Below are 13,918 nucleotides of genomic sequence, written 5' to 3' on the forward strand. Positions count from 1 at the left end.
ATGTTTGTCTAGCTCCACCCATTGTAGAGAATGACTAGAAATAGACAGGCAGGAAGGCCCCTCTAGCAGCCCCTTTAAAAGGTGCTCTGAAAAGACAAAAACAGCAAACCCTGGTCGAAATGTTGCAGAAAAACGTTTTACAGCTCAGTTGTGACAGCAACCTGGATCTGGCCAAGAGAACAAGCAGCACTCGGAGAGTTGGAGAACTCAGGTTTACTTAGCCAGTGGGTCCAGAGGAGTTAACACTCCAAGCTCTGGAGCCAGGCTGTAGGTTTACACAGGCTTTTATAGGCTTCCAGTTTACACTTTGCAACATCATATGCAAATAAGGTATAACAAAATTTGACTAATTAGGAACAAGCTTTGTAGAAATGGACCAATCAGGAGGGAGAGAAATAACCAATCAGGAGTGAACTTCATGCAAATGAAGTACTATAAATGGACCAATCAGGGGTTAGCTCAGGAAACCAATAGAATTTTAGGGGTAAGTTCCACTTTACTAGAAGTAAGCTGTTTCTGAGGCAAAAAAGTGAGATAGAGCCCCTGGGCCAGGGAACTGGATGGTGCTGGCAAGAGAGTAGTGGCCCTGCCTCGGGGTCCTGCCCGTCTTTTTTTATTTGGCTTCCCAACTCACTATCAGTAAATGTCAATGATTCAGGATCAAAAGGGGCCTCCCCATCTGAAAAAAAAAAAAAAAAAGTAAATTATGTTGAAAGGGGCCAACACAGGACTGGTCTCAGCTCTCAGCCAGAGCTCTTTCCACTCTGCCTTGTGACGTGGACACGAGGAAGCACCACCCAGATGCAACTTCGAGGAAGCACGCGTGGCCCCAGCTGCAGAGCTGCCTCCATAGGAGCAACAGATGCCAAGACAGATCCAGGCGGGAAGTAAGGCTTAGCCTCTTCAGCTTAAATCAGGACAACTCTGATGGGATATTTCAGTTCGACTTCTCCCTCTGCGCAGCTCCACTGCCTTCCTTCCTCTTCCAGGTGTTGACCCCAAGGGCTCTCCCTAACATCCTGCAGGCTAATCACCATCTCAGAATCCATTTCCTGGAGAACCCACCCTGGTACATCATGTATATATGAAGAATTAATCCCAATATGAGGCTCAGAAAGGTTAACTCAGTTATCCCAAGTCACTCAAATTTTAAGTGGTTTTTGAAATTTGGAGTGAGGATTTGAAGTCACACCTGACTGCGAAGTCTGAGCACTTGGCGTTGTGAGTGTGATCTCCTAACTACCAACCTGGGAATCAAAGGACAGGAGCAGAAAAATTTGATTTATGTTGTGAAATTTAAAGTAACTCTTTAAGTTTTTCAATATGATACATTTTAGAAGACTTTTTGGCAGTTTCTTATAAAGTTAAACATATGCTTATTACACAAATACTATTCATTCTCTGGAAGCCTCAGATTCTTCATCAGGGAAAGTTATGTATGCAAATGTATGTAAATTAGGAGCCATGATCTGCCCCTGGACCACTAGCTGGGGAAGGCAGGAGCCTGAAGAGCATCTTGTCCTGGGCAGGTGAGTCCTGGCCCTCCTCCTTCCCAATGTGCCTTCCCTTCCAAGTTAGCTTCCACGTTAGCCTCAGTGAGTCAGGTCCTATCTGAGGTGACCTCCTAAGGCTGAGCTCTCCCAGCAGCCTTGGACCACTTGCCTGCCTCTGGATTGTTACATAAGAAAGAAATACACTTCTCTCTTGTTTGAATTACTGCTCTGGGATCTCTGTTTAGTCTTTTAGTCACTTGAGCATGTGGATCTGGACATGTTTGAACTAATTTCAGGTACATGAAAACAGTGTGGAACCAAGATACTGAAAAATAAAATCATGTAAGATAGGAGGCAGTGATCAATCAGAGTTAAAAGTGTTTCAAAGTCCTTAGTTGTTTGTAAGGAGAATAGACAAATTGATTAACTTATTAACACAAAAATGTTTATTAACATAAAGATGCACGTTGAGAGAAAAGAAAAGGGAATATAGAAAACTTTAATAAAGCCAGAAAAAGTGGTAAAAATAAGCAAAGAAGACACATGGCAAGTAGAAAATAGAATATAAGTTGGTCAGATTATTTCCAAATATATTAGTGACTGAAGTAGATATAACTGATCAAAACTTTCCAGTTACAAGACACAGAAGGTCAGATTGGAGGAAAACACAAAGCAAAGCAAAATGCAACTATACATTGTTTGCAGGAGACATATTTAAAACACAATACACAGAAATATGGAAAATGATGGAAAAGGATGTAGTAGGTAAGTTCTAATCAAAAGGAAGTTGGTAACACCATATTGATATCAGACAAAATTGATCTTAAGACAAAAAGATTTATTGGAGATAAAATGATCATCACATAAAAATAAAAGAAACAATTTACCAGAAATATATATGATGGTTTGCCTCTACCAATATAACTTCAAAATAAATAGAGCAAAACTTGGTAGAATCTTAAAAAGGAATGCAGAAATCCATCATCATTATTAGAGAGAGTTTTTTGTTTTTTTTAAACACATCTAAGTAACTGATAAACACATAAATGTTGTTAGGAGTGTAGAAGATTTAAATAATTAATAAGGTTGATCCTGCACCCTGCACCCTGCATCCAACAATTAGAAGATACACATTCTTTTCAAACTTACTTAGAACATATAAAAATTGAGCACATAGTAGGTCACAAAATAAACATAAGCAGATACCGAAGACTTATACAAATCACTGATGACAGTGCAATGATTTAGGAGCCACTAATACAAGATAATCACATATCTCCACATATTTAGAATTAAAAAAGGAAAAATACTTCCGAATAATTCATAAATATAAAGGAATTTATAGTGTATATTAGGAAATATTCAGTGCTAAAATTAATGAAAATATTACATATCAGATTCCATAGGCTACAGCTAAAAACAATATTCACAGGGAAATTAATCACCTAAATACATACTTTGGAAACAAAGAAAGATTAAAAATACTCTATTGATTAGATTCAAGAAGTTAGAGACTATCTAGAGCAAACATAAAGAAAGTAGAAAGGGGAAAAATAATAAAGAAAATAACAAGTTAATTGAATCTGAAAAGAACTGTATGTTAGAGACTGTCAAAAAATCCAAAAGCTGCTTCTTTAAAATAGACAAATCTCTGACAGAGTCATCCAGAAACAAATAAACAAACAAACAAAACACAAAAAAGAAAGAAATCACATATCAACAATTTTAGGGTAGTAGGAGAGACAACTATAGATACAGCAGAGATTTAAAGAATCTAGGCAAATACCAAGAATAACTTTCTGCTGATATATTTGGAAAACATTGCATGGCCCACAACTATCTTGACATCCTGGTATGCCTAGTCCTGTGTGGTCCTCTCCTACACTGCCTAGAGCTGAACTGTGTAACCAATAGGATGCTGTGAAAATGATGGCGTGTGACTTTTGAAGCCAGGTCAGAAAAGACATTGAGGCTTCATCTTGCTCTCCCTTGGATCTCACTCTGGGGAAACCAGCCACTGTGTTGTGAGGATACTCAGACAATCTCAGTTCCAAATGATGAGGAACCGAGGACTCCTGCTATCAGCCATATGAGTGGCCCAAATTAGAGGTGGCTCCTCCAGCCCCAGTCAGACTTTCAAATAACTGCAACCCTGGCTGACATCTTGACTGCAACTGCATGTGAGACCTTGAAGCAGAAGCACCCAGCTAGCCATTCCTGAATTCCTGACCCACAGACATTACAGGGAATGATAAACATTTACTGCTATTTAGTGCTAAGTATCGTGGAAATTTTGTTAATTTTTAAATAGACTGTTTTATGCATGTATTTTTAATAGACTTTAATTTTTAGAGCAGTTATATGTTCACAGCAAAATTGAGCAGAAAGTACAGAGAGTTATCATATACCCTCGCCCCCACATGCACACAGTCTCCCCCACTATCAAAATCCTGCACCAGAGCAGAAAATTTATTATGACTGAGGAACCTACATGGACACATCATCATTCAAAGTCCATAGTCTACACTAGTGTTCACTTTTGGTGTTTTACACTCTATGAATTTTGACAAATGTATAATAACATGAATCCACCATTATAGTATCCTACAGAATAGTCTCACTGCCCTTTGCACATTCATCCTTCCCTCCACCCTAACCCCTGGCAACCATTGATCTTTTTACCATCTCCATGGTTTTGCCGTTTTTACAATACTATACAGCTGGAATCATTCAGTATGTAGACTTTTCAGATTGGCTTCTTTCATTTAGTAATATGCATTTAAGATTCCTCCGTGTTTTTTCATGACTTGATATCTCATTTCTTTTTAGCACTAAGTAATATTTCATTGTTTGGATGTACCACAATTCATTTAGCATTCAGCTACTGAAGGAAATCCTGGTTGCTTCCCCGTTTGGGCAAGAATAAATAAAACTGCTGTGAACACTCTTGTACAGGTTTTTGATGGACATACATTTTCTAGTCATTCAAGTAAATATGAAGAAGCATGACTTTAAGATTATTGCATTGTAAATGAGTATGTTTACTTTTGTAAAAAACTGCCAAACTGTCTTCCACCATGACTGTACCATTTTGCAATCCCAACAGCAATGAATGAGAGTTCCTGTTACTCCCCATCCTTGCCAGCATTTGGTGATGTCAGTGTTCTGGATTGTGGCCATTCTAACAGGTGTGTAGAGGTATGTCATTGTTGTTTTAATTTGCAGTTCCCTAATGAGATAGGATGTGGAGCATCTTTCCATATGCTGATTTGCCATCTGCAAATCTCTGGGGGAAGTGTCTGCTCAGGCCTTTTACCTATTTATTAATCTGTTTGTTCATTTTCTTATTCTTGAGTTTTAAGAGTTTTTTGTTTATTTTGTGTAATGTTCCTTTTTTAGATATGCCTTTTGCAAATATTTTCTCCAGGTCTGTGGTTTGTCTTCTCATTCTCTTGACAGTGTCTTTGGAAAGTGGAATTTAATTTAAAGTTTAATTTAATGAAGTCTACTTTGTCATTTTTTTCTTTCAGTAATTGTGTCTTTGGTGTTGTATCTAAAAAGGGATCACCATTTCCAAGGTCACCTAGATTTCTCCTGTTACCACCTAGGAGTTTTATAGTTTTGCATTTTACATTTAGGTCTGACTCATTTTGAGATATTTTTCGTGAAGGGTGTAAAGTCTGTGACTAGATTCGTTTTTATGTCCGTAGATGTTCTGCTGTTCCAGAACCCAGAGATGTACTCTGTTGTCCCAAGGTCATCTAGGTTTTTCTCCTTTGTTATTTTCTAGGAGTTGTATAGTTTTGCATTTTATATTTAAGTCTGTGATGCATTTTGAGTTAATTTTTGCAAAGGGTCTGTACCTAGATTCATATTTTTTTACATGTGAATTCCTCATTATTCCAGTACCACTTATTGAAAAGACTATCATTTCTCCACAGTACTGCCTTTGTTCCTTTGTCAAAGATGAGTTGATGATATTCATGTGGGCCTATTTTAGGACTCTGTTCTGTTCCATTGATGATTTGTCCCTTCTTTCATCAATACTACACTGTCCTGTTTACAGTCAGACCAGAACATTCAAGACCTGTAGTAAAATAATGAACAGTGTAATATTAAAGTTATTGAAATCCTGTAAGAAGAAGAGATAACAGAGCAGAAAAAAAACGTTTAAAGAGACAGGCTGAACATTTTCCAGAAATAATGAAAGATATGAAACCAGAGATCCTAGAACACAGGAACTCTCAACAGGATAGTTTTTTTTGTTTTTTTTTTTAATTTAGATCCATTATGTTAAAGCTGCTAAAAACCAAAAGTAAAGTGAAAATCTGTTTGACAACCAGATCAAAATATACATTATATACAGAGGAACAAAGATTAGAACTACATCTTTAAGGAGCTGAGAGGGAAAAAAAGTTGTCAACTCCAAGTTCTCTACCCAGTGAAAATATTTTTCAAAATTTAAGGTGAAAATGCAGGTGTTTTTAGACAAACAAAAGCCAAAAGCATTCATTCCCAGCAGGCTTGTGCTATAATAAACATTAAAGGAAGTTCTTCAAGCAGATAGAATATGATACCAAATAAAAACCTGGATGTACACCAAGAAATGAACAATGCCCAAAAGGGTAAAAATGAAGACAGATATAAAATCCTTTTAGAGCTCCCCAGGTTCACAGTCGTATCACCTGCAAAGATTAGATTCACTCCTTTTCTCCCCAATTCTTATGCCTCTTGTTGAGTTCTCTTCTCTCACTGCTTCGCCTAATGCGTCTAGTACAATGCTGAGTAGCAGAGGGCTTCTTTGTTTACTGCTGATCTCAGTGGACTGCCCCTAGCATTTCCCCATTAAGTCAGACTCTAACTTTGGGAACAAAGTACGTGTATTTGATCACATTAAGAAGATACTCATCAATTGTAGTCTGTAGTGAGTTTGGTCAAGAGCCTTTTCAGCATCTATTGAAATAACCATATGATTTTCTTTTTAAATCTATTCATCTGATGTACTATGTTAGTAGTGCCCCTAATCCCTCTTTTTCATAGTATTTGGTAATGTGATGTTGAATTATTTTCTAATATTTTCTAATGTAATATTTCTAACATTTTATTTAAATATTTTGCCTTAGTATTCAAAGCAATTCAAAAAGTTTATCATTTGCTTTTTTGTGCTGCTTTCTAAAAATTGAGTTTAAATGGTTTAAATAGCAATGTGATACTTGCTACATGAGAACAAAATTAGAAGTTTTTCTCCATTTTAAAAGCTTTGAAACAACTTATGGAGCATTGAGACTATCTAGTCTTTATAGATTCGGTTTAATTATTTTGTGAAAGCATCTAGAACTGGTGCTATTTTGGGGAGAAATTCCTCTGTTTCTTCTATGGAATTGTTCTGTTTTACCTGTGCATCTTTAATTGGGTCAGTTTGGTAAACTGTATTTTCCTAGGAAACTATCAATTTTATAAAAGAATAAAAGTTTATTTGCATTGACAACTGCAAAGTAGTTTCTCTGACTTTTTAAATTTCTCTGTTTCAATGATTTCCCCACTTTCTTATTTTGTGTACGTGTGATTTGTCCTTTTTATTCTTGACTACATTATTTCATTTTCTTAGAAATCAAAATTTTCACTTATTAAGTGAAATTTTCCCACTTAATAAGTGGAAATGTCTATCTCATTAATTTCTGCTTTTATCTTTACTATTTTCTTCCTTCTGCTTTCTTGTGTGTTTCCTTGTTGCTCTTTTGCTAGATTTTTTTTTGACCTGAGAATTTAATTCACTTATTCTTTCTATTAATTTTATTCACATATATGTTTCCTCAAAATGAACAGTGGATTCAACATGCTATGAATTCTAACATATCAAGAGAGAACTTTTGGAATTTGTTAAGATGATTCTAAAACATGTATGGAGGAATAAAGGGTAAATTAGAGCCTGGAAACTTGGAAGATAGAAGAGCCAGGAGGCTTGCCTTCCCAGATGTTAGAACTAAATAATGGTGTGGCACTGGCAGAGGTAGGTAAATTGACCAGTGAAAGAGAGTAAAAGGCCAACAGAGACCACATATGTGCAGAACTCTGTTGTACGACAGAGGTGGGACATTACATTACTGGGGAAGGGAGGGATGTTCGGCACAGGGGACAGCACAGAGTGGATCCTCAAGGTTAAAGGTACAACTGGAACTTAACTTATGCTGTGGAAACATCCGGATGATCAAGAATTTATTCATGGAAAACAAAACTTTCAATTCTTAATGGAAAAGATTTTCTAAACCAGACCAAGCCATGTCTATTTAATGAAAGGCCGATAACCATTGAGACAGGAGGGAAAGGGGCAGGGCACAGCCACTTAAGGAATGACAACAACCAAAACGGTGGAAGACTTACCTCCTAGTTGGCCTTAAGGATTAAGAGGTTTAACTTCTAGTAGACCTTGAGCTTTATTATGTGCTCATTGTAGCAGTGCGGTAACATGCAGACATCACAACAGCCCCAAGGCTAACTGAAAAGGCCAAAGAATGGGTGATGACCCAATCCCTGGGAATCCCAGCCCCTTCCCCGGGGCAGTTGGATTGATCCCACCTGTAGGCGTGTGAAGCTACTGAGCCCATAAAAAGTGACAACACCACACCTAGTGGCCCTTTGCGTGCTCTCTCCCCTTTGGAGACGGCCCGGACTCTGTCTATGGAGTGTGTACCTACTTTTACTTTAACCTGAGCACCCAATTCCCACACCTCTTTCCTTGCCTCTCTCTTGCCTTACATTGTATGCAGTATGTATCTTTCTAAATAAATCTACCTTTACTCAACGGTGGCTCACTCTTGAATTCTTTCCTGCAGGAAGCCAAGGACCCACACTTGGCGGGGCATGTCCCAGGGGCACAACTGAGACCGGGGACACAGCCCTTCTCATGCCCCACATCTGTTTTCCTGCATTACTATGAATATGTTAAAATTAAAAAAAAAAAGTTTTTTAGAGTGCGGTTTTATTGTGTAAAGAGGCCACTTAAAGAGAGCAAAGATTGTACTGACACAGGTGGGCTGAGGGAGACCTAGAGGCCAGAACCAGGAAGACAGAGGGGTGGTATCTTGGTCCCCCTATCCACCAGTCATCGGGATGGGGCAGGGAAGACTGACAGCTGCTCCGCAACCCCCATTCCCTTGCATCTATTACTGTATAAGAATGAGCCAGACTACATCCATTGACCTAGAAGAATATAGCAGGAGACCCTCAATACCCTACTCCAGACCCCTAAAATTTAAGGGGTCCCTTAGAGATTCATTCATTCAATGACTCCTTAAAACACAAGCTAAAAATTGGGGGAGGGGGAGAAATTTACAATATACGACACCAACAAATGTTAGTATCATGAGTGCATAAAAAACATCAAATTTAGAAGAAAAAAAAAAGCACAAACAACACTGTAGAGAAATGGATGAAAATTAGAACAAGCTTTTTACAGAGAGGACACACCTGTGAATAAAGACAGTTTCAGTATCTGTGATCAGGAAATGTGTATCAAAATGAGACAGGAGGGAAGGGGGCAGGACATAGCCATTCAAAGAATGACAGCAATTAACACCAGAAAGGTGGAAGATTCAACTCCCAGTTGGCCTTGAGGCTTGAGATGGAGGGAGGTTTGACTTCTAGTAAACCTTGAGCTTCATTATGTACTCATTGTAACATATTAACATAGTAAATAACATGCCCACAGGCTCCATGACAGTCCCAAGGCTAACCACAAAAGAGGGGGCGGTGGTCCAATTCGTGGGAATCCCAGCCCCTTCCCCAGGGTAGTTGGAATATTCCTCCCATTTGTAGGCATGTGAAGCTACCTAGCCCATAAAAACTGGCAACACCATGCGTCGTGGCCGTCTCTCTTGCTCCCTCTTCTTCAGAGATGGCCCGCATTCTGTCTATGGAGTGTATATCTACTTTTACTTTAACCTGAGCATTCAACCCGGACACCTCGTGGCCTTTCTCTTGCCCTCTGAAACAGCCTACACTCTATGTAGTATGTATCTCTCTAAATAAATCTACCTTTATTCAACTGTGGCTTACTCCTGAATTCTTCCTGCGCCAAGTCAAGGACCCACATGTGGTAGGGTAAGTCCCAGGGGGCTCCACCTAGACCTGGGACATGACCTTCTTCATGCCCTATATCCGTTTTTCCTGCATTAAAAACCCCAACAAGATACCACTTTAAACCCTTGTGTATAATAAGATGTCTGACCATACCAGGGACCACAGAGGCTCTGTGTCTATGCCATCTCATGTATATTCCTGCTGAGGGTGTAAACTGCTGCTCCTGTTTTGGAAACAGTCTGGCACTACTATGCCCAAGCTCTACCATTCACGTGCTGTTTGATCCAGCAATCTCTCTGGCTGTGATGAGATGTGGGTGGGAGAAAGGGCACAGGGACAGAGACCAGTAAGAAAGCTGGTGTCAGAGTCCCTCCAAGAGGCTGGCTGTCGGGGTGGAAAGCAGTTTTCCAATGCAAGAGGTATTTAATCCACAAAAGATTGGAACAAGAGTTTCACAGAAAATGATGTCCAAGTGGTCAATAAACATATTAAAATGTGGGCAACCTCACTGGGAATTTGTTAGCCAATAGTGAGATCCCTAAATTAGGGTCCTTGCCTGCTGGCTGGAAAGAATTCACAGCTGAGGCAGAGGGATAGAGTGAAAACTGCTTTTATTTCTCAAAAGAGGGAAAAGAAGGAACATGCTCAAACAGGTAGAAGGAAAGAAAAGCACTCAAGCAGGGAGCTGTCAGCCAAGATGAGAGGTAGAGACAGCTCCAGGCTGGGTTGGGAAACATCGTCTTTATGGGAGGCATCTGCCATCATGTCCTCCTTCCGGGTGTGATGGAGCCAATCAGTCCTTCTATGAGCTTTTCAGTCCTTGTATGGGCTTTTCTGGTTGGCAGTCAACTGTCCTGGCACTGGTGGGTGTGTCATTTAGCATGTTAATACTTTACAATAACCGTATAATGAGGCTCCATTGAAAGTGGAAGGTCCACTGGAAGTCAAATCCTCCACCATTTTTGACCCCATCAGGTTCTAGCCAGTTCTTGTTTCTTCTCTGCAGCTGCCTCCTGAGACTTAGATAGAAGCAATTGGTTTCTATGTCTATGAGTCTGTTTCTGTTTTGTATTTATGTTCTTTTTTTTTTTTTTTTTTAGATTCCACATATGAGTGACCTCATATGGTATTTTTCTTTCTCTTTCTGGCTTACTTCACTTAGAATGACATTCTCCAGGGACATCCATGTTGCTGCAAATGGAGTTACGATGTCATTTTTATGGCCAAATAGTATTCCATTGTATAAATATACAATATCTTCTTTATCCAGTCATCTGTTGACGGACATTTAGGCTGTTTCCATGTCTTGGCTATTGTAAATAGTGCTGCTATGAACACTGGGGTGCAGGTGTCTTTCTGAAGTAGAGTTCCTTCTGGATATATGCCCAGGAGCAGGATTCCTGGGTCCTATGGTAAGTCTATTCCTAGTCTTTTGAGGAATCTCCATATTGTTTTCCACAGTGGCTGCACCAAACTGCATTTCCACCAGCAGTGTAGGAGGGTTCCCTTTTCTCCACAGCCTCTCCAGCATTTGTCATTTGTGGACTTTTGAAAGATGGCCATTCTGACTGGTGTGAGTCCAAGGTGGGGGGGGGGGAGGGACAGACTGGGAGTTCAAAAGTTGTAGATACTGACAGGCATATGCAGAATAGATAAACAAGATTATATTGTATAGCACAGGGAAATATATACAAGATCTTGTGGTAGCTCACAGCGAAAAAAAAGTGACAATGAATATATGTATGTTCTCGTATAACTGAAAAATTGTGCTCTACACTGGAATTTGACACAACATTGTAAAATGACTATAACTCAATAAAAAATGTTAAAAAAAGAAGTAATTGGTTTCTAGTTGAGGGAGGGGCAGGGATATGATGCTGGGGGTAGCAGCCTTGGTAACAATAAGGAAAGTTGCTTTTAACCAGAATGGCTGCAATCTGATGGGCCCAGCATCCCCCCCAAAAAAACCATCTCCAAAGATTCTGTTCAGCCCTGAAAGTTCTAAAGGGAAATGGGGGAGTAATCTCAGTTAATCCTTGAGATAGGAGGTCAGAGTCGTTGCCATCCCCCAGTGCCTGCAGGCTTGTCCTAATCAACTGCTTGAGCCTGAGCCTGCTCTTCTGTGGCTCAGGGAGGCCTGGAAGACTTCAGGTAGGGGCAGGGAAGCGTGCCCATAGAGTCCTGCTCCTTTTCAAAATCACTAGGACTGTGAAGGAAAAGCCGGGCTGGGCCTACTCGTACATAAATCTAAGTTTAACAAGCGTCGGATTACTGACCTGTTCTTTTTAAGAAGTTCTAGTTTACTGATTCCCTGCTTCCCTTTTGTGATATTGCTGAGTTTTCACCCTCTATTGGTTAAAAATCCCAAGCTTGTAATTAACCCTGTAAAACCTCACGCACCCATCTTGAAGGTGCTCAGAGCTCCAGAGCAGAAGCCCCTCTGATCCCGCCGGCATAATAAATCTGAGTACTCCAGCCCTCCAAGTGGTGCTTGTTTCTTGGCTGGCCTGTGGTTTCCGTAACAGGTCCACTAAGAAATACCCCTACGTACTCAGTACAATGGCTAAAATGTTGAGGAGGATGGGGAGCAACCAGAATTCTCATCTGGGGCTTGTGGGTATATCTTTGTACAACCACTTTGGAAAACTACATGGCTTCATCCCAGGAGACCCAGCCATTGTATTCCCAGGCACACACTGAACAGAAATGTATAGAAATTGTCATGGGATTCGGTGGGCCACTGTAGTAAGCGGTAAGAGAATTTACCAGAGGCAAAGAAAAGTGGAAGGAAAAGTTTATTAGGGGTAAGCTGCCACAGACAGCAGTGGGCTACAGAGATGAGAGGTGCCTGTGTGGGCACTGGGGGTCGGTTGCCGAGGCCTTTTATCGGCGGGAGGACTTGGTGGGCACAGTGGGTTTAGGGCTCTGTGATCAGCTTGTGCACAAGTTTGATTGATTGTAGGTGAGATAAGAAGTTTAGGGTCCTTGAAGGGCGGTGGGATTTATGACTCAGATAAGGTGGAGACACGGGCTGAATTAAACCAGCCTGAGCTATTGTGAGATTAGGCATTACCTAGGGCTATTACTTTGTTAGTCCCTAACAAAGTACTTTAGCAAAGTACACGCCCAGTAAAGAATGTATTTTTTTCTGTTGAGGGATCACAGGCAGAAATCCGAGCGCCCAGGAATGGGGGTCGTTGGACCTTGAAGTATGCCAGCTGGCTCCATAGAAATGGCACCAACAGAAATATACAGGGTGCCCACACTGCTGTGTGATACTTAGGACAGCTGTGAAGAGAGCAGATCCTAAGAATTCTCATCACAAGGAGAATTTAAAAGTTTTTCTTCTTATTGTATCTAATGGGATGTTGAATTTCACTAAATCTGTTGTGGTAATTACTTCACAATATATGTAAATCAAAACATCATGCTGGACACCATATGCTTTTATGGTGATGAAAGTCAATTATTTTTCAAATAGATTAGGAAAGAAAAGAATGCCCATAGCATCAACAATTCACAGAAGCCAAAAACAGGACACCCTGAAATACTTCTCAACAGTAAAATGGATTAGGAGTGACGTATTCACACAGTGAAGTCCCATATGGTACTGAGAACAAACATACTACAAATGCACACAATTTGGGTGACTCTGAAAAATATAATCTTGAGCCAAAGAGCCAGTCCCAAAAAAATATCACACATGAGACACCTTTTATAAAGTTCAAGGCAGAGAAGAGGCTGGTATGAGCCTGGGGGTGGAGAGGAGTGATGGACAAGGACTTGGGTGCTGGTCAGGTGCTATTTGTCCGCCAGAAAGGAGGTCACATGAGAATGTTCACTCAGTGACAATGCATCACTCCTACACTTAGGACTTGTGTGTTTTTACTGTATGCTTTTGACACACCTGATGGAGGTGCCAAGCAGGCTTTCAGGGAAGATGTCAAGTAGCCACCTGGATAATCAGGTCTGGAGCCCCAGGGGGAAGTCAGGGTTGGAGGTGCAATTTGGAAGTCTTCATCGTTGTAGACAGATGCCAAGGCCATGAGCCTGGATGAGATCTGAAGGTGAGAGGGTGAACAGAGAGAGGGTCTGAGGACTGAGGGGCAGGAGGCACTCAGACACTTAGTCTGATGAAAGATAGGAGCCACGATGGAGACCCAGGAGCAGCCAGAGAAGCAGGAAGGAAACCAGGAGAGTGTGGTGTCCACAAGCCAAGAGGTTTCAAGGAGGAGGGAGTGATCAACTGTGTCTAAGGCCACTGAGAGGTCAGGATGAAATTCCAGAACTAACCACTGAATTTAGCACCATGGAGGCCACGGGTGAATTTGCCAAGGGCAGCTCCG

Source organism: Camelus ferus, chromosome 10 (assembly GCF_009834535.1).
Source record: "Camelus ferus isolate YT-003-E chromosome 10, BCGSAC_Cfer_1.0, whole genome shotgun sequence".
Classification (NCBI taxonomy): Eukaryota; Metazoa; Chordata; class Mammalia; order Artiodactyla; family Camelidae; genus Camelus; species Camelus ferus.